General features: G+C 44.3%; 1 pseudogene; it reads left to right on the forward strand.

The window, feature by feature from the left end:
• LOC118715730 overlaps positions 1 to 22,641 on the forward strand; it is a 40,553-nt pseudogene extending 17,912 nt beyond the window's left edge.
• Positions 22,642 to 22,873: the final 232 nt, after the last annotated feature.

Consider the following 22,873-nt stretch of genomic DNA (forward strand, 5'->3'; position numbering starts at 1 on the left):
GGACCATTTGGGGAGCTTGAAGTGGCATTATCGTGGGAAGCAGTCTGTGTGGGGCTTGGATTATTGGGGGGGGGGGGGTTAACGTGGGCAGGGCGTTCGGAGGGATTATGAAGGACCTTGAACCCCAACCACCGTGGAGTCCCCAGTTCTCATCACCTTCCCGCTGAGTGTTCTGTTATGTGAGTCTGTGCATCCCACAAAGTGATGTGACAGACCTCACCACCTTCCTCCAAAAGACATCTTTCTTTCCTTTCCTGTCCTAGCTGAAAGCCTTCCCCACCCGGGGAGCTCTGCAGAGAAGAGAAAATCAACATAAAACAGGGCATCCAAACTCTAGAGATGAGAACCTGAAGCCATGTCACCCTTCCTTCATTTCAGAGCCTCCCTCTCTCCCCGGCGGGCCAGGGGGGAAAAGTGGAACATCACTCCCCCGATCGCTTCCGGACAGGATTATGTTCTGGTAACTGCCTACAAAGGCCTACTTGGTATTTCTCATCTCACTCTGATTGCATTCAAAACTTGATTAAATTCTATTGATTCTGTCATAAAAAGTAAAATTGGCCCGCTTTTCCCCCTGAAGTCTTTCGCTTGCTTAATATAAAAATCCCACCTGTGCCTCATGGGCTTAAACCTACATTTCTTTGCTCCGCTCCACGTCTAGTCCTTTCTCTCTCCCTTCCCGAAGCTGACATCTCCCCTCAGTCTTTTGCACGGGCTTTGATTTTTATTGCAGTTATTTGCTGGGCTCTGTCAGGGCTATTTCCTGCCCCAAATACCAGAGAAGAAAGGAGAAATATTTCTCCAATTCCCAGATAGTTTCCTTGGCCAAACTGCTTTTCAATGAATTCTTCTGTATTTATTGGCTGCAAGTGCTATTGCTTCCCATTAGAAGCAATTTCCCTTCTGGTGACGGAAAGGTTGACTGTGACCTGTGCAGGGGGTCAGCCACCCTGAGGGTCTCTGTACCCTCTCTCTATTAAGTGGAAAATGTGTTCACTTATTTTTAAGACCCAAATACATGTCCCTACTGTCTGAAGTCTCCCTTACTTCCCCAGACAGTTGAAAGCAGGTGACAGAGAAGCAAGAAAACCAGACTGAGGTCCCAGACATGGATTCATGAATAATCATCATAAAGAGGCAGTTGTGAAGAATTCACTCTGGCCAGTGACCATGAGACCTGGGTTAACTCACTTTCCCCCCAAACCTCATGTCATGTGTTTTTGGCCATATCTGAGTATCACTTATACTCTCAATCCTCCTATATAATAAAAGGCTAATATGCAAATTGACCAAAGGGCAGAATGACTGGTTGCAATGCCACACACTGACCACCAGGGGGCAGATGTTCAATGCAGGAGCTGCCCTGCTGGTGGTCAGTCACTCCCACAGCCAGGCTCGTGGCTGGTGAGCACAGCGGCAGTGGTGGGAGCTTGTTAGTCAGTCAGACATCTCCTGGGGGATCCCAGACTGCGAGAGGGCACAGGACAGGCTAAGGGACCCCTCTCCAGTGCACAAATTTCGTGCACTGGGCCTCTAGTTATTTATAATTTTTCTTAATACCTACTTGCTTTTTCCGCTTTAAAATTTATTTTTAAAGAAACCTTATCAGAATCTTTTGCCTCTTATCAGAAGGTAATTAGATAAATTTTAAAGATAAGTACAGTGAAAACAAAACAATGGCACTAACTTTTAGCCTGCATGGACTCTGACCCTGAGGGCTGCTCTCTCCTTGTCAAAAAGAGAAGTCGATGTTAGATATTGAGGATATCCCTGCCCCAAACTGAGACTGGCTCCTTAAAAATATAAGAAAACTGAACAAGAATTGAAAAGGGAATGACTTTCCTGGCCCTCATTGCTCAGTGGTTAGAATATCAGCCAGTGCACCAAAGGCTCAAAGATTTGATTCCAATCAAGGGCACATACCTGGGTTACAGGTTCAATCCCTGGCCCCAGTCTTGGTGCCTGTGAGAGGCAACCAATTGATGTGTTCATATCACATCTGTCTCTTTCCTCCTCCTTCTCCTTCTCTTCCTCCACCCTCCTTTCCAATCTGTCTGAAAATCAATGGAAAAAAATATCCTCAGGTGAGGATTTAAAAAGAGAAAAGGGAATGATTGTCTCATCTTGTAATCCATTCCCAAGGAAAGCAACCTAAAACATCACCTCCTGGAGTGCCACCTGGAACTCTCCACATCAGTGGGTCTTATCCTGCACTTTAAGAATGAAGAACAATCAGAAAAAATATATGCACCCCTATGTTCATAGCAGCACAATTCACCATAGCTGAGATTTGGAAACAGCCTGAGTGCCCATTAGCAGATGAGTGGATTAAAAAACTGTGGTACATCTACACAATGGGAAACTATGCTCCTATAAAAAGGAAGGAACTCCTACCATTTGCAACAGCATTTATGGACCTGGAGAGCATTATGCTAAGAGAAATAAGTCAATCAGAGAGATAAATATCACATGATCTCACTCATTTGTGGAATATAATGAACAACATATGGTAAACTGATTAACAAAAAAAGATCCAGAGATAGAGAAGCATCAATCAGACTGTCAAACCTCAGAGGGAAGGTAGGGAGGGTGGGGGTAAAGGGAAGAGATCCACCAAAGGACTTGTATGCATGCATATAAGACTAACCAAGACACAGACAACAGAGGGGTGAGGGCATGAGGGGGAAGTGGGGCGCAAAGAGGGAATAAGGACACATATGTAATACCTTAATCAATAAAGAAAAATTTTTTTAAAGAATGAGGAATGTGCTTTTTATTTTTATTTTTATTTTTCTAAAATATATTTTATTGATTTTTTACAGAGAGGAAGGGAGAGAGATAGAGAGCTAGAAACGTCTACGAGAAAGAAACATCGACCAGCTGCTTCTTGCACACTCCCCACTGGAGATGTGCCCGCAACCAAGGTACATGCCCTTGACCAGAATTGAACCTGGGACCTTTCAGTCCGCAGACCGATGCTCTATCCACTGAGCCAAACTGGTTTCGGCAGGAAATGCTTTTTAAAAGGTTGAGTCCACACTCCTCAGAAATTTCTCCCACATTCCATGAGCTTCCTAACCCTTACTTGAGGTTCCAGATGTACAAACCCTAGAAACCTAAGCTCAGCAGTCCCAGAACATCTGGCCCTTCCCGGAGTGGCCAGAAGCTAGGCCAGAATTATAGGCACAGACACAAGATTTAAAAAAAAATTAATTGCAAAAATTTGTTTAAAAAAAAAAAATCCAATTCAGCAACAAAACCATCCCTTCTCTCTACCCTTACTATTTACTCTTTTTTTTCTCTTTCCAGAGTGTCCCACTATCGCGTTCCTTAAACTAGAGGTTAAAAAGAAAACAACCACTCATGAGAATCTGTGCAGGTACTACTCCACAAGTAAACAAAGCTTCATATGATGGGATATCAATAGACAACAATAATGTTCATTCTGAGAGTCAAAATAGCAAAGATGCAAACTTCCAGCAATGGTGCATTGATTCTCCAGGCCATGGGACACCCATACAATAGAATGTTATGCAGTTATTAAAAGTTGTGTGTTCGGAGAATGTAACTCACATGGTGAGACATTTACACCCTAAAATCAATTCAGACAGTCCCTCTTGTATAACTATACAGGCTAAATATGATTTGGACTTTAAGAGCAAATGTTCCTCAATTTCCTTGGCTTGCGTGAAACACTACATTAGTTTCCCAAGTTAAGAAAATAAGAATTCCTTGCTCAAGTACATTGGGAAAAACTCTAAATAAATCAAGTGAAATGAACTTCCTTATTACCAAATTTCTCAGATCTTTGAATATGCTAATGCACATCATGAATCTCCAAGAGGAGGTGTTAGGGTGACCCACTTTCTAAATGTATTTAATCATGAGATGTGTCCTGAGGACCACTCTCTGGGGGGAAAAAATAGCTAGATGGATGATTGAATGCATGATTGTTAGATCAATACAGAAGTCTAGAAGGCACACACAAAAAGTTAACAGTAATTCTACCTGGCTATTGGAAATACGGGTGGCTTTATGGGTATAGTACTACTATTATCTTGTGATTTCCCCACACTGAATGTTTCTGCTTATATGATTTTAAAATAACAAACTGTTCTGTTATTTTTATTTTTTTAAGATGTCCAGATAAGGAATAGAGTTAGGGAGGAGCGTTCACTCACTCAAAGCCAGCGGGGCCACTGCCTTTACAGGTGCCAATGATAATCATTGTTCTTCTAAAGCAGTGGTTCTCAACCTTTCTAATGGACCTTTTAATACAGTTTCTCATGTTGCGGTGACCCCCAACCATAACATTATTTTCATTGCTATTTCATAACTGTAATTTTGCTACCATTATGAATCATAATGTAAGTATCTGTGTTTTCCAATGGCCTTAGGCTCTGCAGCAGCGGATCTCAAAGTGTAGGTGATCTACACTACAGGATCACCTAAAACAGTAGCAAAATTACAGTTATGAAGTAGCAACGAAAATAATGTTATGGTTGGGGGTCACCACAGCACGAGGAACTGTATTAAAGGGTCGTGGCATTAGGAAGATTGAGAACCACTGTTCTAAAGCAACAAGGCAGATTCCCTGGAGGACTTTCCCATGGTTCCCACTGGCCCTCATGGAAAACGATCTGTGTTCAACTGGAACCATCATCGGCATCAGCATCATCAAAAGTCAGTTGTTCACTCATATGCTTTTCTTTTTTAATGTTTTATTGAAGGAAAGTTCACCTAACATAAAAGTAACCATTTTAAAGTGTGCCATCCAGGGGCATTTATTTCATTCACAATGTTGTGCAGCCATCCCCTTTTTCTAATACCAATGGATGGGCATTTGAGGAGGATATCTAGTATTGTACCTTGAATTTATACCCCCTCACCATTTTTTTTAAAGAATTGAGGTGGGCTATTAAAGGAACAGATACATACAAAGGTTAATACAGCAGAAAATAGGGGCCATACAAAGGAGAAGGGGATGAATATACCAATCATGAAGTTTGTAGGATGTTTGAGATTAAGATCAAAGGCATCTCTGAACTTTCTGGCAGCCAGAGAAAAATGGGAAACACAACAATAAATGGCTATTATCAGACAGGAGAAAGCTTGGTGTTTTTCACATTGATTTCATACATAGACATTAATATACGTAGCAGGCAGTGTCCTTGACTATAATTTTATCACAAATGCACAAGGAGGGATTTTTCCAATGGTCACTTTTCAATAAATATTTACCAGATGAATTAGATAAATGAATAAATGGATGAATAAAAGATAACTCTTGGCTCAGGGGCATTCTCATCACAAAAACTCATAAATTTGTCAGTATGAGAGAACTAAATGCCCAGTGAAGATTACAGTTGTTGTTAAAATAATAAAAAATATATATATATTTTAAAATAAACCTAAACTGTATGGGAGGTATTAATTATTTTAATCAAATAAAATATTAGTAAAGTCCGGTTATCTCCTGAGAGCAGCAATAATATAGGGAAACCATGAGTCTCTGAATGCTACTTAGTTGCTTTATAATTTTATAGAGTTTTTAGGATGAAGTGGTCTCCATTCTTCATGCTAGATATGCAATTTTTAGTTAAAATGATTTTCAAGCATTCCTGGAAGATATCTACTTTGTAGACCATGGAAGTATGAGAGCTAGAACAGCCACGCGAGCATAATGTTGCCCTTGACACTGCCTAATTCTGCTGGTGGCGTTAGCGCATTCCATCCGAAACTGCAATTCCTCAGTCATTCTTATCTTAGGTGTCGAAAGAGGAAATTCTGCCACCCACCAGTAGTTTTATGATCTTCTAAGCTCTAGTCTCAAGACTAAGGCTTAAGAACAAAGTATTTCTCCTTCCTCTCTACTTCCCAGATAAGAAAAACATCCTACAGGTTCCTTGTGAAGGATTTGCAGAAGAACCACAGCCCTAGAGGAGTTACTGGCCCGGGAAGGTATGTCCAAAAGGTCAACTATGGGTTTCAGGGAGTTCACACCTCAGACTTTTTTTTTTATCTTAGTGTTTTGTCCTTTTCTGTATTCTCTGCTTGTTCTATAATAAACTTTATTACTGATTCACAAAAAGTTGTTTGGTTTGGCTTTACTAAGAAAGAAGCATGGTTGATGCCGAGACCGGTTTGGCTCAATGGATAGAGCGTCGGCTTGGGGACTGAAAGGTCCCAGGTTCGATTCCGGTCAAGGGCATGTACCTTGGTTGCGGGCATATCCCCAGTAGGGGGTGTGCAAGAGGCAGCTGATCGATGACTCTCTCTCATCGATGTTTCTAACTCTCTATCTCTCTCACTTCCTCTCTGAACAAAATCAATAAAATATATTAAAAAAAAAAAAAAAAAAAAAAAAAGAAGCATGGTTGAGAGGACAGATTGAAAGTGAGAGGGGCCTGGTGCAGACTGCTTGTCTGCCCCCCCAAACTCGGGGGGGACTCCTTTACTCCCTCACCCCTTTTACCAGGGATTACAGATGTACTGGGAGGATTAAATGAGATGATGCAGAGCTCTGGGGCTCAAATTGGTCATGCACTGATCACTATATCTATATATCGAGAGAGAGAGAGAGAGAGAGAGAGAGAGAGAGAGAGAGAGAGAACGCGCCCCAGGGGCCATCACTACCAAAACAACCAGACAGATGACTAAACAGGCTTCGTGGGGCAACCAAGCCAGCAGGAAGCAATTAGGGGTGATCAGGCTGGCGGGGGGGGGGGGGGGGGGGGGGGGGGGGGGGGGCGGGGGAAGGGCTGCGGGCAGGCAGTTAGGGGCAATCAGGCAGGCAAGTGAGCAGTTAGGAGCCAGCCAACTGTCCAGGATTGTGAGAGGGATGTCTAACTGCCGATTTAAGCCCAATCCCAGGGGTTGGACCTAAACTGGCAGTCGGACATCCCCCGAGGGTTCCTGATTGGAAAGGGTGCAGGCTAGGCTGAAGGGACCCTTTCTTCCCCCTCCCCCATGCATGAATTTTGTGCACCAGGCCTCTAGTCCTCTAGTATGTGTATGTATGTGTGTGTGTGTGTGTGTGTGTATATATATATATATATATATATATATATATATATATGATCATCCAACCATCCTACTGGTAGGTATGACGTGCATTGACCACCATGAGCAGATGCTCAATGCAGGAGCTGCTGAGCTGCAATGACTTGACAGCCGTGGTTCTCAAGTGATGCACCCCAAAACCAGAGAGGAGGGAGCCCGATTCCTGGGTGCATCATCCAAGAACCGCCCTCTTGCAATCTGGGACCCCTTGGAGGATGTTGGACAGGGACTGAGGGAGGTTGGCTCCAGGGTGTGTCCAGCCCGTCTCACCCAGTCCCGCCCCTCCGGCCACCTTCTAATTAATTTCCCTTCAATGTGCATGAATCCATGCACCAGGGCACTAGTTGTTAATATAATATCCCAATGATATTTTAATTTTGCATGATAGTAGAAACATTAGCACAAATGCAAAAAGAAGAAAAAGTTGCCTCTAATCCCACGTCCCCAACTAACCAAGCCATTGTCACTTGCCCACAGCTTTTTCTTGTCCTAACCCATGAAATTCATACATAGTTATAATCATATTGTTAATGCGACTTTGCATTCTGACTTCTTTCACCTAACATTATATGATAAGTATTTTCTGCTACATCTGAGTCATTAAATGGTGACTTTAAAAGCGATATGTGTTCAGGGGCAATAAGATTCAGTGACTCCCCCCGATAGCATAAGCAGTCACCTTCATTATTTTCTAAATTGAAAATCCCTCAAGATGACCCCTGCTGGCCCTTGCAGTAACCAAATTTCATGTAATGAAACCAGCGTCACAAGGAGTCGGGCAAATCAGGACACTTTGGGCAATGAGGGAGCATTAACCTTTTATAAGCTTGAAAGCTGATGGGTTTCACTTTCCTACAAGTGAAATACGGAATACGATCCAAGGATGCACTGCCTTTCTGAAAGCCAGTGCAGTCTGACCTCCAGAATCAACAGTAAATGAAGCCTGCAGATCAAGGAAGGCCAGCCTGGCCTGCAGGCTTCTTCTCCCCACCCTACCCCCACGCACCGAAGTCTGGGCAGGCAGAGGTGGAGGAAGGACAGAAGGACAGGCCTAGAGGTAGGGGAAGGACAGAAGGGGAGGTCTGCCAGAACAGGAAGTGAGAGGGCCCAGAACTTGCTTAGGAACAGAGATCACATGTAGGCAGGAAGAAGAGGGGGCACAGGAAGTATGGGGAAAACACGCTGTCAAAATTGATTGGCCTAGAAAATGGAAAGCCTTGAATTCTGCTATGGGGTTTTGAATGCATTTAGGTGGGCACCGTGAAACCCCTGAGAGCTCTTGTATAAGGAAGTGGGCCAGCCACGGCGATAAGTTGGGAAGAGACGCAACAAAGTGGTGAGGGGTGACAAAGGAGAAAGCAGCTCTAGGGTACAGAAGAGAAGGAACTATAGAGATGGTGGTTGATGGGCATGTAGTGCTGTGTCCGAGCTCTGTTCTGTACTTGATGTGTGCTCCGTAATTTAATTTTATAGCAATCCTCTGATTTGTGTACTATTTTCTGTTTTCCAGATGAAAAGTGGAGCTTCAGAATTATTAGGTGACTTGGGAAACGTGCCAATGTCACAAGTAGCCCCAGGGTGGGAATCCAAGCAGGCTAGCTCTGCAGCCTGAGGGCCTCTCCACCCGAGGACCATATATTCAATAGAAGCAGGGGACCTGGGATCCGAGAGGCCACCAGGTGAGTGGGGGAGACTTTCAGGCAGAGGTGACAACACGCGTGCAAAAGCAAAGATGAGAAACGAAGGGCTACTCACAGGGAAAGGCAGAGTTCCAAGGATGCAGATGGACAAGCCAGAGAAGGAAACTTGTACTTCAATTTTCTATGACTGGCAGCGGGAAGGGACCAGTGACAAAAACCAGCAAGTTCTGTGACCCTCCTTGTTCCCTGAGATAGTTGTCCCCAGGAACTTGAGTCATACGCTATACTGTGGACAGTTGGTAAGGACTATTTTTGTTGAGGCTGCCCCCATTCTGGCTGGTCTAAATATGGTCACTCATCCATCTATCAAACATGTAATTTGTCATGTGCTTTTCAGTGCAGTGTACTGACTGTGCAGAGATGAACAAAATTGTCCCATTGCCTACAAAAACCCATACCCAAGGAGACTACCCATCCCCATACTTCCTTCCTCTCCACACATAACTAGTGCCAACCACCTTATTCTTTCTTGGGAAAATCTCATCCTACGGAGCAGCAAGCTCACATAACCTGCTTCCTGCTGGAGAAGACCAGGTTTCACTTGCTTATCACTGATTAACAGCCAGTGTAAGTAATTCACCTTGATTACAGTGGCACAGGAAACACATCACCCATGCCAGTGTTTTCCTTGTTACATGCAGAATGCTTCAGCCTGAAGCATATCCAGGAGGCCAGCCTCTCCTCCCTTTAGGCCCCTGAGCTATGGGTCCACGGAAGAGGGTTCTCTCCATGGTGGACTCTAACAAAGCCAAGATACAAAGCTCAATGGTTCCAGAAGCTGGACCATCCATGGGAACATCTTGAAAACTGCTACTCTGAGCGGGCTTTGTTCAGTCTCCCCACTGCCCCATGCTGTGAACATCCACCTGTCCGTTCTCTAAACCACTGCTCCGGTTTCCACCGGGCTCGAGACCCTTCGGGTGGCATCGTCAGAACTGGGGCGGGGGCTGGGGGGAGTGAACTGGCACTGAGTGGAGCCTCTGTATGAGCAATAAATGGCCCAGATGCAGCTCAACACTCCGATGAGCAATTATCATGGAAATAATGGGGCATTTAGAAACGCAGCAGTGGCGGCAACAAAGACTTTTCTAGCACAGGTTTACAAAAGAACCTACATCTCTGCTCAAGAAAGACTGCTTCTTACATAAAATAAATCTCCCATCTGTCTAAAAATCACTTATATAAAGTGCCCCCTTTCCCCACCCCCCTACCTCCAGGGTCTTCATCTGAGGGCCAGGTCGGGCTTTTGGCCAGCACTCCCCAGGCCAAGGGGTCATGGGTGCATAGCCACATGTGGCCCAGAGCTAACTGCTAGGGAGAGAAGTCCCTTAGCAGATAGCTTGCTCTAAACATGCATAGTGCAATCCTTAAGTGGGGAGCTTGTTTTGTCACACCCATTAGCATATAGCTCCATCTGCACCCCATGCTGTGAGCAGTTTGGAAGCAGATAAAATCTGAAAATATTACATGTATATGTCTGTACATCCCCGGAGCATGTCCCTGAACAAAGTGGATGAGAAGTGACTTTCCTGAAAGGACTCACATCTTCCCTTCCTCTACCTGCATACACACTCGTTTGTCCCTTTATAAGATGATGGTGCTGAGTTGGACCTGCAGACTCCAGGATAAGCTGGTGGCCTGTTTGCGCTTATATCCCAGAGGCTCAGGAACAGGCCACACATACCAGCCAGCAGGAATAAGTGAGCATGTGTGTCTCAGAGAGCAGCAGAGCTCTCCCAAATTTCCCCCAATGTCACCTTCTAGGCTGACCTCAGGCTCTCTCTGTCCTGCTCCTCCACGCTCCTGTCTGGGAGAAGCCACAGTACAAGAGTGAAAGGTGAAGCCACCAGCAGCCGGGGCTTGGCATCAGGCAGAACTGGATTTAGGCCCTGCATTTACTATATGAACAGCTAACTTGATCTCTGTAAACCTCATCTTCCTCATCTGTACAACAGGGACAAAAATGCTTGCCTATCAGGTTTTTGTGGGGATTGAATGAAATAATACATGCAAAAAGTCCTTTCAAGGCAGGGCTAATTGTTTACTACTGCTATATTGCAATGGATAAATATAGTTCCAGGCACATAGTAAACAGTCATTAAATACTCGTTGAATGTGTTAAATGCATAATTAATTATAGACCTATATCTTTAGTACCTGTGATGAGTAATTTTGTATGTCAACTTGGCTAGGTCATGGTGCCCAGGTATTTGGCCAAACATTATGTGGAATGTTTCTTTGAGAGAGTTTCTGGATGAGATTAACATTCAAATCGGTGAACTCTGAGTAAAGCAGACTGCCCTCCATAATGTGGGTGGGCCTCATCCAAATGGCTGAAGACCTTAAGAGAACCAAGACTCCACTAAGTAGGATGGACTTCTGCCAACTGACTGCCTTTGAACTTGAACTGCAACTCGCTCCCGAGTCTCCAGCCAGCCAGCATCCCCCGTCAGATTTTGGGCCCACGAAGCCTCTAAAATCAACTCCTTAAAATAAATATCTCTGTATAGATAGATATGGATATGGATATAAATATGAATATGGATATACAGACACATATATACATATATCTGAATCTGTATATCCATATATACATATATAAAAATATGTGTGTGTGTGTGTGTGTATATATATGTGTGTGTGTGTGTGTATATATATGTATATATATATATATATATATATATAGAGAGAGAGAGAGAGAGAGAGAGAGAGAGAGACATCCTATTGATTCTATTTCTCTAAAGAACCTTGACTAATGCAATAGCTAATCTGCTAATGGAAAAACTAGCCACAGGAATGTGTATTTACCCTCCTTAGCCTGGGAAACTGGTTACTATCAGTTTCAAGTTCCATAGCACTTTTGTAAGCTTAAATAGCCATTAATCACACCTATTCAACCCAGTTCTCCCATTTGATCCTCACACAAGCTTCATGGCTAGGAGTCATGAGCTCTATTTCAAAAGAAAGGGAAAATTGGGCTCAGAGAGGTCAGTTAATTTTCCCATGGTCACTCAGTGTAATATATTATTAAAATAACCTAGTTCTTCACCTCTTCCTGTTTTCTAAGCCCTTTGCTATGTAAATATGTATGTCCATTGACTCCAACTCTGGGTTCAGCCATTTGACTTTATTTGGCCAATGAGATGTTAGCAAATATGATGCACTGCCCAAGGCTTTAAAAGTACTTGTGTGAATGGGCCTATTCTCATTCTTGACCTGCCAAGCCAAGGAAGTATGCCCAGACCAGCTTGCTGGAGCCGTGATAGGCAAACTGTGGCTCACAAGCCACATGCGGCTCTTTGGCCCCTTGAGTGTGGCTCTGCCACAAAATACCACGGCCTGGGCGAGTCTATATTGAAGAAGTGGCGTTAGAAGAAGTTTAAGCTTAAAAAATTTGGCTCTCAAAAGAAATTTCAATCGTTGTACTGTTGATATTTGGCTCTGTTGACTGATGAATTTGCCAACCACTGGGCTAGGGGATAGGAGCTATGTGGCACAGAGTCAAGACACCCCATTACCCCAGCCTAGGCCATCCTGGATGAGTGGTCAGCTAGTGTTGAATAAGCTTGTTTAAGATCAACAGAGCTGCTCAGCTGACCAACCTGAAGCATGAGCAATCAATGCTTTGTATGCCATGGAGGTTTTGGTGGGTTTTGTTCCATGGCATGACCTTCACAATAGATAACTAATACACAGATCTAACAGTTAAAAAATTTGATCAAAGGTTGTCTGAGTCCACAGTCTGCGTCCTCCCCAGGATACTAGACAATGTTGAATGTCGACCTGAAAGCAGGCCTTCCAGGTGAGACAAAACGTCTAAGACGTTGAGAAGAGGTTCCTTTGCCGTTTAGCCATGAGAAAGCAGCATGCTGCCAGGCATCGGGCTTCCCAACAGGCAGGTGCCAGGCACAGCCGAGGAAAGCAGGGGCAACAGCACAAAAATAAGCAACTTTTTTTAAGAACTTGGTATTTCAAAAAATAGGCACTGAAGTAGTCATCATAACTTTTTCAGAATTCCTTATGCCTTTTTATGGTTTAGATTTTTTTTTTTTATTTTTTTGAGAATTCCATCTTGCAAGGTAGGTGAGTCCCCAGAATCTGTTGCAGGTTGAGTCTCTAAAGTAGGGGTATCGAACTCAATCAGAGAAGGGGCCAAAATCTAAAATCCAGCCTAAATCGCGGGCCGAATGGTTTACTGAACAGTCATAAACTGTCATTGTGATGGAAACGCAGCGGAGTGCAGTGATGACAGCGCGGTGCGGGCCACATTGCAAGGCCTGGTGGGACGGATTTGGCCCGCGGGCCTTGTGTTTGACACATGTGCTCTAAAGAGTCCCTAAAGGGTCAGTGTGCTGCCTGCTCCCTAGGGGTTTTGGAGGGCTGGGAGGGGACGGGGGGAAGATGAGGCAAGGACTGCACGTAGCCTGAGTAGCACTGCAGGGCATGCAAGAAGTAGCATATGAAGTAGCTTGGGGGGCGGAGGGTGGGGGATACCCCAGTAAGGGAGCTGGGTTCTGCAATCTGTTTCCAACTGCTTGTGCCTATGAATCATCTACAGCCACACTCCCTCACAGCCCGCATGTTACATAAATAATGTACAAAATGAGCAAAATCCAGCCATCACCACGAATGAGCTTGACCTTGGGTTGTCATGGAGGAGCCAGGAGGAAGGGCCGCTTGAGAGCGCGTGGGCTCTCCGTTAGGGTGAGTTTTGTTCGGCTTTTCGAAGTCACGAATAGATTTTAAAAAGTCAGTCACCTTCAAGGCCCAAGCCCTTAGGAAACTGTCTTTCAATGTCAATTTCTCACCTGGTAAAATCTCTGAAGAGGAAAATAAAAGTAGGCTTGCATCCCAAGGAGAGCAAGGAGCACAGAGCAATCCCAGAGGGCTTGAAATGCTGGTGAAATCCAACCTGGGGGCATGAGGCTGTGGGAAAGGAATGGCCACTCATTAAATGAGCAAAACTGTTAAGTGCTGGACCCGTGTGTGAAACGTAGGGATATAAATCTGTATGTGTTTCCTCTGACTATCCAAAGGTTATGCAAAAATGTTATTGTCCGGTAGGGCTGAACAATGACCTCCAAAAAGTTGCCCAGGCTCTAATTTGCTTCCAGGGAAGATCAACTGAGGAAGTGAGCAAGAGAAAACTCCAATGCCAAGGTCATTGAGCAGGGAAGAAAAGAAGGGGGGAGGGGGGAAGGGAAGAAATTTTTATTCAGCATTTACTTTGTACTAAGCATTATCTAATTCAATCTTCCCAACAACCCTATGAAGTCATTATTACTATTCCCATTACAGGAATGAGAACATTCAGAGAGCTTAGGTAATTTAGGCAAGACCACAAGCCTATACACTTCAGAACTGGGTCTAGAGGCCAGAGTCTCTGTCTTATAAATCCCATGGGCTGAATTATGGGCATCTACTGACTTTACCAAACATCTCAATTACCTTGGCATGTATTTAAATGTTTCTCACTTCGAGAAATGCATCTCGAGCTGCAAAGCACTTTATTCTATATCAACATGCGAACTGGTTTACTCTCAAGACACATTTACTTTTTAAATACACTTTGTTTAACAGAGTCTTCCTCAGTATGCCTTAAATAAATACCATACAAATTTATTTGCTAGAGAGGCCTCCTTCCTTGTCTTGAGAATGCTGTTGACTTAGATGGTCCTTCATTCATTCAGCACTCATTCATTCACTTGAGAAATATTTACTGGGCACCTACTGAGTACTAGGCACCCTGCTGCTTCTAGGACTTGACTTGAAGGGGCTCAGAGTGTGTGTCTGGGTTTGTTCAAGAGGAAGCCCCAGAACTGACAGTCTGTTGGTGAGATGTTAGGTGTCAGAAACAGATTCACAGCACAAGAGGAGATTCTGGGAAAGATTTTCAGATTTCTGACCAAGTCATCAATATTCAAAAAACAACAACAGCAAAAAGCATTGTCTCCGAAACCGGTTTGGCTCAGTGAATAGAGCAAAGGCCTGCAGACTGAAAGGTCCAGGTTTGATTCCTGTCAAAGGCATGTACCTTGGTTGCGGGCACATCCCCAGTAGGAGGTGTGTAAGAGGCAGCTGATTGATGTTTCTCTCTCATCGATGTTTCTAACTCTCTATCCCTCTCTCTTTCTCTCTGTAAAAAAAATCAATAAAAAATATATTTTAAAAAAAAAGCATTGTGCTCACAATTCACTGCTTCCTCATTTGATTCCACCAGTAGAGCACAGTCTTAAAATAAAACCAAAAGGGTCAAGCATTTCAGCTTTCAAAAGCTGGACCAAAGCCAGAACACTGGGCTACTGCTGTAGAATAACCAAGATCCTTTCTGTAAACCTATAAATAAATTCCAGCAGATGCCTGGACTCAAAGAATCCAAGTGGAAAACCAACCCTCTGGTCCTCAGAATCATGCAAGCTGCCTCCTTTCTTGACCCCTCGCCAGCTTTAGAAAACTGTGCTTTGAGAGGCTATTAGTGCAGAAAACCCTGCACTATTCTGACAAAAAAAAAAAAACAAAACAAAAAACCAACTTGGTATGATGTTGCTTTATTTACTAAACAAAAGACATAATAGTGAGCTACCTACTCCTTTTGCTCCAAAGTGATTTTTTAAAAAACCAGGTGTCTATATTTGTATATAAGAATTTCTGGTACCAAGAATTAACCAATTAGATACAACCTTGTTATGTGACATGACCAATAAGATGCAGCTCTATTACTGTGTTTCCCCGAAAATAAAACATCCTCTGAAAATAAGATCTACTTACAGGTTTCCTTCTGAGTGAAATATAAGACATCCCCCCGAAAATAAGGCCCCCCTAGGCTCTGTCTCAGAATGAAAATTAATTTACCATAAACTGGTCGCTAGGGCCGCCCCGACTGGCATCTAGCAACCAGTGACATTACGCAGAGTCCTGACATCACTGCTGTGTGGAGGCAGAGCAGAGGTCTGAGTGAGTGGTGAACGCACTGGGGTGGGAGAGAGGAGACTTTTGCAGATGCAAAGAACAGGAGGATTAGAACGGATGGGACGTGGCAAAGGTGGTGAGTGACACTACCTGGTGCTCGCGGCCGCCCTCATGATGACTGAAGGTTCTCAGTCAGTGGCAGACCCTGCTCCAGCCCAGATCCAGGCCCCAGCAAGCCCAGTGACAGTCCCCAGGCAGGCCCCAGGGGGTAAATGTCTGATAAAGGGGTAGGGGGGATGTCTGGTGAAGGTGATCAGTGGCACAGGGGTGGGGGGAGGGGGATCACTTAAAATGACACAGGAGGATCAGAGTGGGCAATCAAAATGACACAGGAGGATCAAAAGGGGTTACTAAAATGGTAATCCCCCCTCTGATTCTCCTGTGCCATTTTGATTCCCCCCTCTGATCCCCCCTGTGTCATTTTAAGTCATCCCCCTCCCCCTACCTTGATACCCCAATTCCTTTTTTTTACCCCTAGAAATTAGCACAAAAAGAAAAAGCTACTCCATGGAGTACAAGAAAGGAATCGTGGAAGATTCTTGGGGCCAAAACCTTACTGCTTTCTGCAAAGAGAAGATGTTGAGTATCCGATTGGTCTGAAAATGGTGAGCAGAGTATAGTAACTTCATTGAACAAGTGGACAAGGGAAATGACAGGAGAACAAAGGCTTTGGTTGTGAATAGGGCTCAGATTCAAGAATTTGCCCTTGCAATGGCACCACAGTTTGACATAGCCTCCGAAGACTTCAAAGCATCACGACACTGGCTGGATAATTTCCTTCAATGAAGTGAACTGTCTTTAAGAAGATCTACAACATTGTTTAGGTTGGAAGATAGTTAAGTTATTAAGCGAGCACTTGCATTCAAGTCCTTTATTGATGATGCTGACTTCTCTAAATACAATCTTTCCAACATGATTGCTATGGATGAAACTGCAGTGTTTATGGGCCAATCATCTCAAACAACAATTGAACAGTGGAGTGCCTCCTTAGTGTACATTCCCTCCACTGCTTACGAAAGTGTATGTGTTTCCTGTATTTTGGCAATTCATCTGGATGGCACTAAAATCCCACCTTTAATCATTTCTAAGGGCAAGAAGGAAAAGATTGAACGTGTTTTGGGTGTTTTTATTCTTGAAACTGAAAAAGCCTGGGCCACACAAGCAGTTATAAGGAAGTGGGTCGATTTAATGCTGCCACTTGTTATGTGAGGGAGCCAAAGAGGTCTGCTAGTCTGGGATGCAGCCAGCACTAACTGCGCTAAAGACATGAAGACATTTCTTCACGAAAGAAAAATAGATCAGTAATGATTCCCGCAGGAATGACAGCCTATCTCCAGACTCTTGATATTGCAATGAACAAGCCATTCAAAGACAATTTGCGCATGGAAATTAATGACTACATTGAAAATAGAATGAAGAGAAATCAGTGTGGAAACTTTGTGAAACCTAAACTGCAAGAAGTTGTGACTCAGGTGAAGAATTCATGGGAGAAAATCACTGACAGTTGCATTGCAAATGCATTGCAAGCAGGCTACCTTGACAAGAAGTACTCATTTAAAGATAGTGCTATTGCTAAACATGAGAAATTTGGTCCACTGATTATGAATGAAATGGAGTCACAAGAAATTCACCAGGAAATTCAAGAATTGGATTGTTATGATGATGTTCCAAAAGATGATGACATGATTGTCATTGAATAAATTAGTAAATTCTTGATACTGTAGGATTCACAGTTTGTCTGGTTTGTGTTGACAACTACCGTACTACTGTACCGTATACAGGTAATAAATTTCCTTTATTTTCATTTAACAATAAATGTGTACCATATTCTTCTTCATGGAAAATAAGACATCCCCTGAAAATAAGACCTAGAGCATCTTTGGGAGCAAAAATTAATATAAGACACTGTCTTATTTTCTGGGAAACAGGGTATATGACCTATATGTTTATGGTTCAAGACAGAGCATTCATATCTGATGGTTATTGTTGTGCTGGCTGTTGTCATTTTTTAATTTGATAATCTAAAAAAAAAAAAAAAAAAAAAAAAAAAAAAGAGGTCAGTACTCCTAACCAAATAGTAAGGAATTGCATGTTTTAAAAATTCTTGGCAGCTCATGGTTGAAAACTACTGACTTAGAATGAGGAAAGAAATTGCCACAAATTACAAATGTAAAAGTATTACAAATATCATAAAATTGGAAAAATCACAGGAATTTTTGTCATCTCTCTGATATAACTCTACCATATTTTTTTCTTGCATTGTTGGCTACATATTCTATATAAAGAGAACAAAAGATAATTTATCTTTCCTGTATTGTGGCTGATCAAAACTTGCTTTTATTATTGACTAGGGGCCCAGTGCACGAATTCCTGCACCTTGAAAGGAACTGTAGACTAAGAGGCTGTGGTGGGCACAAGGCTGGTCTCAGCCCATCCTCAGAGCTACCGCCTGGCCCCTCCCATCACAGCCTCCAGTCCCCTGTCTGCCAGCAGCCCCACTTCTACCACCACTCCCATGCACTAACAGCTCCAGCCCCACTCGCACCCACTGACCATGCAGAGCAATTGGGCCCAGAGCCAGCAGCGCATGCAAGTGGGGTCGGCACTGTCAGCTGGTGCAAGCGGTGGCTGCTGCCCCAATCGCCTCTCAGGATCAGGGAGAGGTGAAGAAGCCCTCAGGGGCGATTGGGGTGGCAGCCACTGCTTGCACCTGCTGATGGTGCCGAGTGATCTAGGCCTGCACCAGACGCTGGCAGCAGATGCGAGCAATGGCTCCAGCACTGGCAGCAGGTGTGAGCGTCTAGCAGGACCGTGGTACGTGGGAGCAAAAATTTTCAGTAACCACCAGAGGCTTGCCCTGATGACAGCAACCGGCACCCCACCTTGGCCTGGTGCTCCATTTGCCTAATCCACCATCCCACCATGGCTGATGCCCACCATGTTCCGTGCTCTGCTGCCTGCTACCAACACCCACCATGTTCCGAGTGCACCTCCTAGTGGTCAGAGCACGTCATAGCAATCAGTTCGGTTATTCCGCTGTTTGGTCTATCTGCATATTAGGGTTTTATATACAATGAGTGTCCAGATTATTATGATCTCTGAACACATAATAATCTGACCACTCAGTGTATATACAGTATAAGTATACACAGTATATATATATACAGTATATATATATATTAGAGGCCTGGTGCATGAATTCGTGAATGGGTAGGGTCCAGCCAGCCTGGCCATGGGGAAGGGACATGGGCGGTTGGCAGGCCTGCCTGCTGGTCCATCTACTGGTCGAGGGGACAATTATACACTGAGTGGCCAGATTATTATGCATTCAGAGATCATATATACTGAGATCATAATAATCTGGCCAATCAGTGTATATAGATAGTTAGGGAAATAACTTCCAGCTTCACAACTCATTACAGATGCTACAAGGTAAGTCCGTAGGATTGTCAAATTTGGATAAAAGCTTAATCAAGTTTCCTTCATTTCGGAGCCATAAGATTTTAAAGTATTTTAACTTTTCTTGTCAATGACTAATCTTTAATCAACATCACTGAGTTAACAACACTCACAAACCTGTTTGCCTGACTATAGTGACTTAGGAATTTCATGTGGTCTTTGATCTGTGACACATAAGCAAATAGCTTAAATCTTTTCCCAATATGCTCATATTCACTCCTCTCCATTAATTACATTATCAAAACATGTGCTGTTCATTATTTCTAGTCAATATTTCTTTCTAAATGAGTGGAAAAAAATTACTCTTCCTGCTAATTAATAAGTTTAAATGACCTGAAAATTTTTGTTATAATTTGCTTCTTGGTATCTATTGATTTTATTGTTCATCTTTGTCACTTCTATTTCACATTTCTATCTTTCTATGAATTTTCTTTCAGTTCTTTAAGTTTAAAGATGACCAAACCAAAAAAGGACAATTCACCTTTGTTCAAATCAGAAGACTGTAACTTCTCACTTATTCTATTGACACATTTCAAAATGAATTTTCAAATTGCAGTTAAAATGGAACTGTTTTTATTAATTTGAGAGAGAGAGAGAGAGAGAGAGAGAGAGAGAGAGAGAGAGAGAGAGAAAGAGAGAGAGAAACATTGATCAGTTGCCTCCCACCTGGGCCCCAAAGGGGGAACAAACCCACAACCTAGATATGTGCCCTGACTGGGAATTGGACCTACAACCTTTTGATGTATGGGATGATGTTCCAACCAACTGAACCACCTGGCCAGGGCAAAATGGCATATTCTTTACTGAGCTTACCCTTGGCAGAGGAGGGAAGTTGGGGGCAACCAGGCCTTCAGGGAAGGGCAGTTAGGAGGGACCCAGGCTGCAGGGGAGGGCAGTTAGGGGCAAACAGGCTGGCAGGAGAGCAGTTAGGCATCAATCAGGCTGACAGGGGAGTGGTTAGGGGGTGATCAGGCTGGCAGGCAAGCAAGCAATTGGGAGCCTGCAGTCCTGGATTTTGAGAGGGATATCTGACTGCCCATTTAGGCTCGATCCTATGGGCAGTCAGACATCCCTCGAGAGGTCCCAGATTGGAAATGGTGCAGGCACTAGGCCTCTAGTTAAAGATATAAATGGAGTATGTATTCTTTATCTCAGAGTCACCAAGATATACATTCCATGTGAACATTTCTCATTATAAAATTACTTTATAATTCCACTTTAAAAATCATATTCTTAAAATAAGAACTCCACCTACTCATGCCACTAAGGAATTCACTGTTGATAAAGCAGAGAGAGTGTGTGTCTACTCTGAATAAATTCACAATTCAGCAAAGGAGTAAAGACATGAGCACAACAAATACCTATAACATCATGCCAACCGACAGTGAAAAATAGCCAAAGAGTGGACCTGACACAGAGCTATGGGGGCTCAGAAAAAATAAATTTCCAAAGAAGGAAGGCTGGGGCATGAAAAGCAATATCCATCATCTCAATCAGAACTGTATTTAAAAAAAAAAAAAAACTAATACAGTTCAGAGAACTTGAAAATATCTTGAAAAAATAGAAAAAAAAAAAGGAAAGATGACAAAGCACCCTCCTTTCTTCCCCTTCTGCAGGTGATGTTTACACAAAATCGATACTGTATTTATTCCGTGTAATTGTGCTTCACTAATCAGAGATCCTTTCCTATCATCCTCTCGATTATCTTGTTTTCCTGCCTCATTTGCTTTCTGCTTCCAAACTCTGGCAATATTATCCCACAACATTACAGCAAAGTAAATTTTAACTGAATTTGCAATTTGAAATCATTGATTTTTTTCTAAGTTTAAACAAACAGAAGCTACTGCTTCTGTTTCATAAGGAAAACCTGAGAGTATTGGGTTGTTTCATGGAATCCCAGTCTGGAAGGAGAAATGCTAGTTAAGAATGTGAATTTTTTTTTTTTAATGAATGTGGAAAATGAGCCATAAGCAAAGGGGTATGGAATAGAGAATCCTCTGATAGCAAAGGAATTAGAGATGAGCCTCTTTTACTCTTTCATGAGGCGCTTTGCAAAACTGTTCATATGTCCTGTTACTATGCTTGGCAGTAGTCTGTTGTTAAGTGCATTGAATGGGGAGGCTGTGAGAAGATTTGGGAGCAAAAATATGAGGAGCCTAATACTCGAATAGAGGGCTCACTACCTCAGCAGGGATGGCTTTGGCATCAAGATCTACAATGGTGAGATCTGGATCTGTATAAGCCCAGGACACCAAGCATCCTGCAATCCAGCTTCAACACGTTCCCATTACTGGGGCGTGACCATGCAGCTAGCCCAGCCCTGGTGCTAGGGGTGGCCCTGTGCCTGGGGAGCGGCCAGCCCCTGCTGCAGGCCCCTGGACACTCCCTCTCGGTGCTGTAGAATGTACCTTCAGCACACAGCAGGGCCCACTTTGGCATGCACCTGCCGCTAGAGGCCCTGGGCGTCACAGCCAACCATGGCCAGAGTTACGATGACCAGAACATCACCATCTTCTACAGAAACCAGCTCGACCTCTCTCCTTACCTTGGGCCCAGAGGCAGAGCTCACAAGGGGGTATCCCTCAGGCTGTTCCTTGGGCACCACCTGGCCCGGGCAGCCTACCAGACTGGTAGTGCTGGACTGGGAGGAGTAGTGTCCACTTTGGGCTAGGAACTGGGGCTACTTCCTCCCCCCTCCCTCCCCCAGGCCTATCAGGCAGCCTCTAGACTTGAGGAGAACCAGTATTCCTGACCTAGGCTCCCAGGAGCAGCTCCACAGGTCTGTACTGGATTGAACAGCAGCCTGTGCACTGATGGAGGGCACGCTGTGGCTGGGCCAGACACTGCAGCCCCGTGGACTCTAGGGCTTCTATCGCTTCCTGGCCTGTGGCAATGGCTGGCACAGAGTGGCTTCCAATTACACGGGCCACTGCCACCCAGCCACCCTTGCCCACAAAACTCAACTGCTTTGGCTCTGGGCCACCTCCGGAGCCCTGTTGCCCAGCATCCACCTCCCACCCAGGCTGCCGCCTGCTCACCACCAGGCCTTTGTCCAATGCCACCTGGAGGAGGCCCTCCGTGTGGCAGGCGCTGGGCACCCACATCCCTGCCTGTCCTGGCTCATGCCTGCCTCACACACCAGAGCTCAGGGAGGTTCCTGTTCCAGGAGAATTGCTGGCATCTTCACGACTCCCTGGGGACCCCTATGTGATCAGTGTGACCAGGGTGGCCACAGCCTGCAGTCAGCACAGTGCCACCGCTACGGGTGCTGGGCCCGGCGAGTCCTAGGACCGCTGGCAGCCTTTCTGCACCTGCAGCCAGGTGGCAGCCTTGGAGCTTGGGAGGCCTTCAGCTGCCCCTGCCACTGGGGCTGGGCAGACCCCACCTGCTAGGAGGCTAGACCTGAACTTGGGCCTAAAAACAGTACAAAGCCAAGAGTCACCTGCTGTGAGCCTCTTGTCCCCACTGCCATTTCTCTGTCCTGAAGGATTCTGTTGTATTTGGCTTCGCCGGTCCTCCCAGTCACACACCCTACTTTTCATAAGTTCCCTGGCGAGTACAAGGGGCCAGAAAAAGACATTCACACCATTTCAAAGCCAGAGGCCCTGTGATATTAGCTAATCCCTCCTAACAAGGAAGCAGCCCCAAAGAGTCAGGGTTCCCCAGGGTCAGGGTTGCCAGCC

The sequence above is a fragment of the Pipistrellus kuhlii genome, unplaced genomic scaffold (assembly GCF_014108245.1).
Source record: "Pipistrellus kuhlii isolate mPipKuh1 unplaced genomic scaffold, mPipKuh1.p scaffold_m20_p_11, whole genome shotgun sequence".
In the NCBI taxonomy this organism is placed as follows: Eukaryota; Metazoa; Chordata; class Mammalia; order Chiroptera; family Vespertilionidae; genus Pipistrellus; species Pipistrellus kuhlii.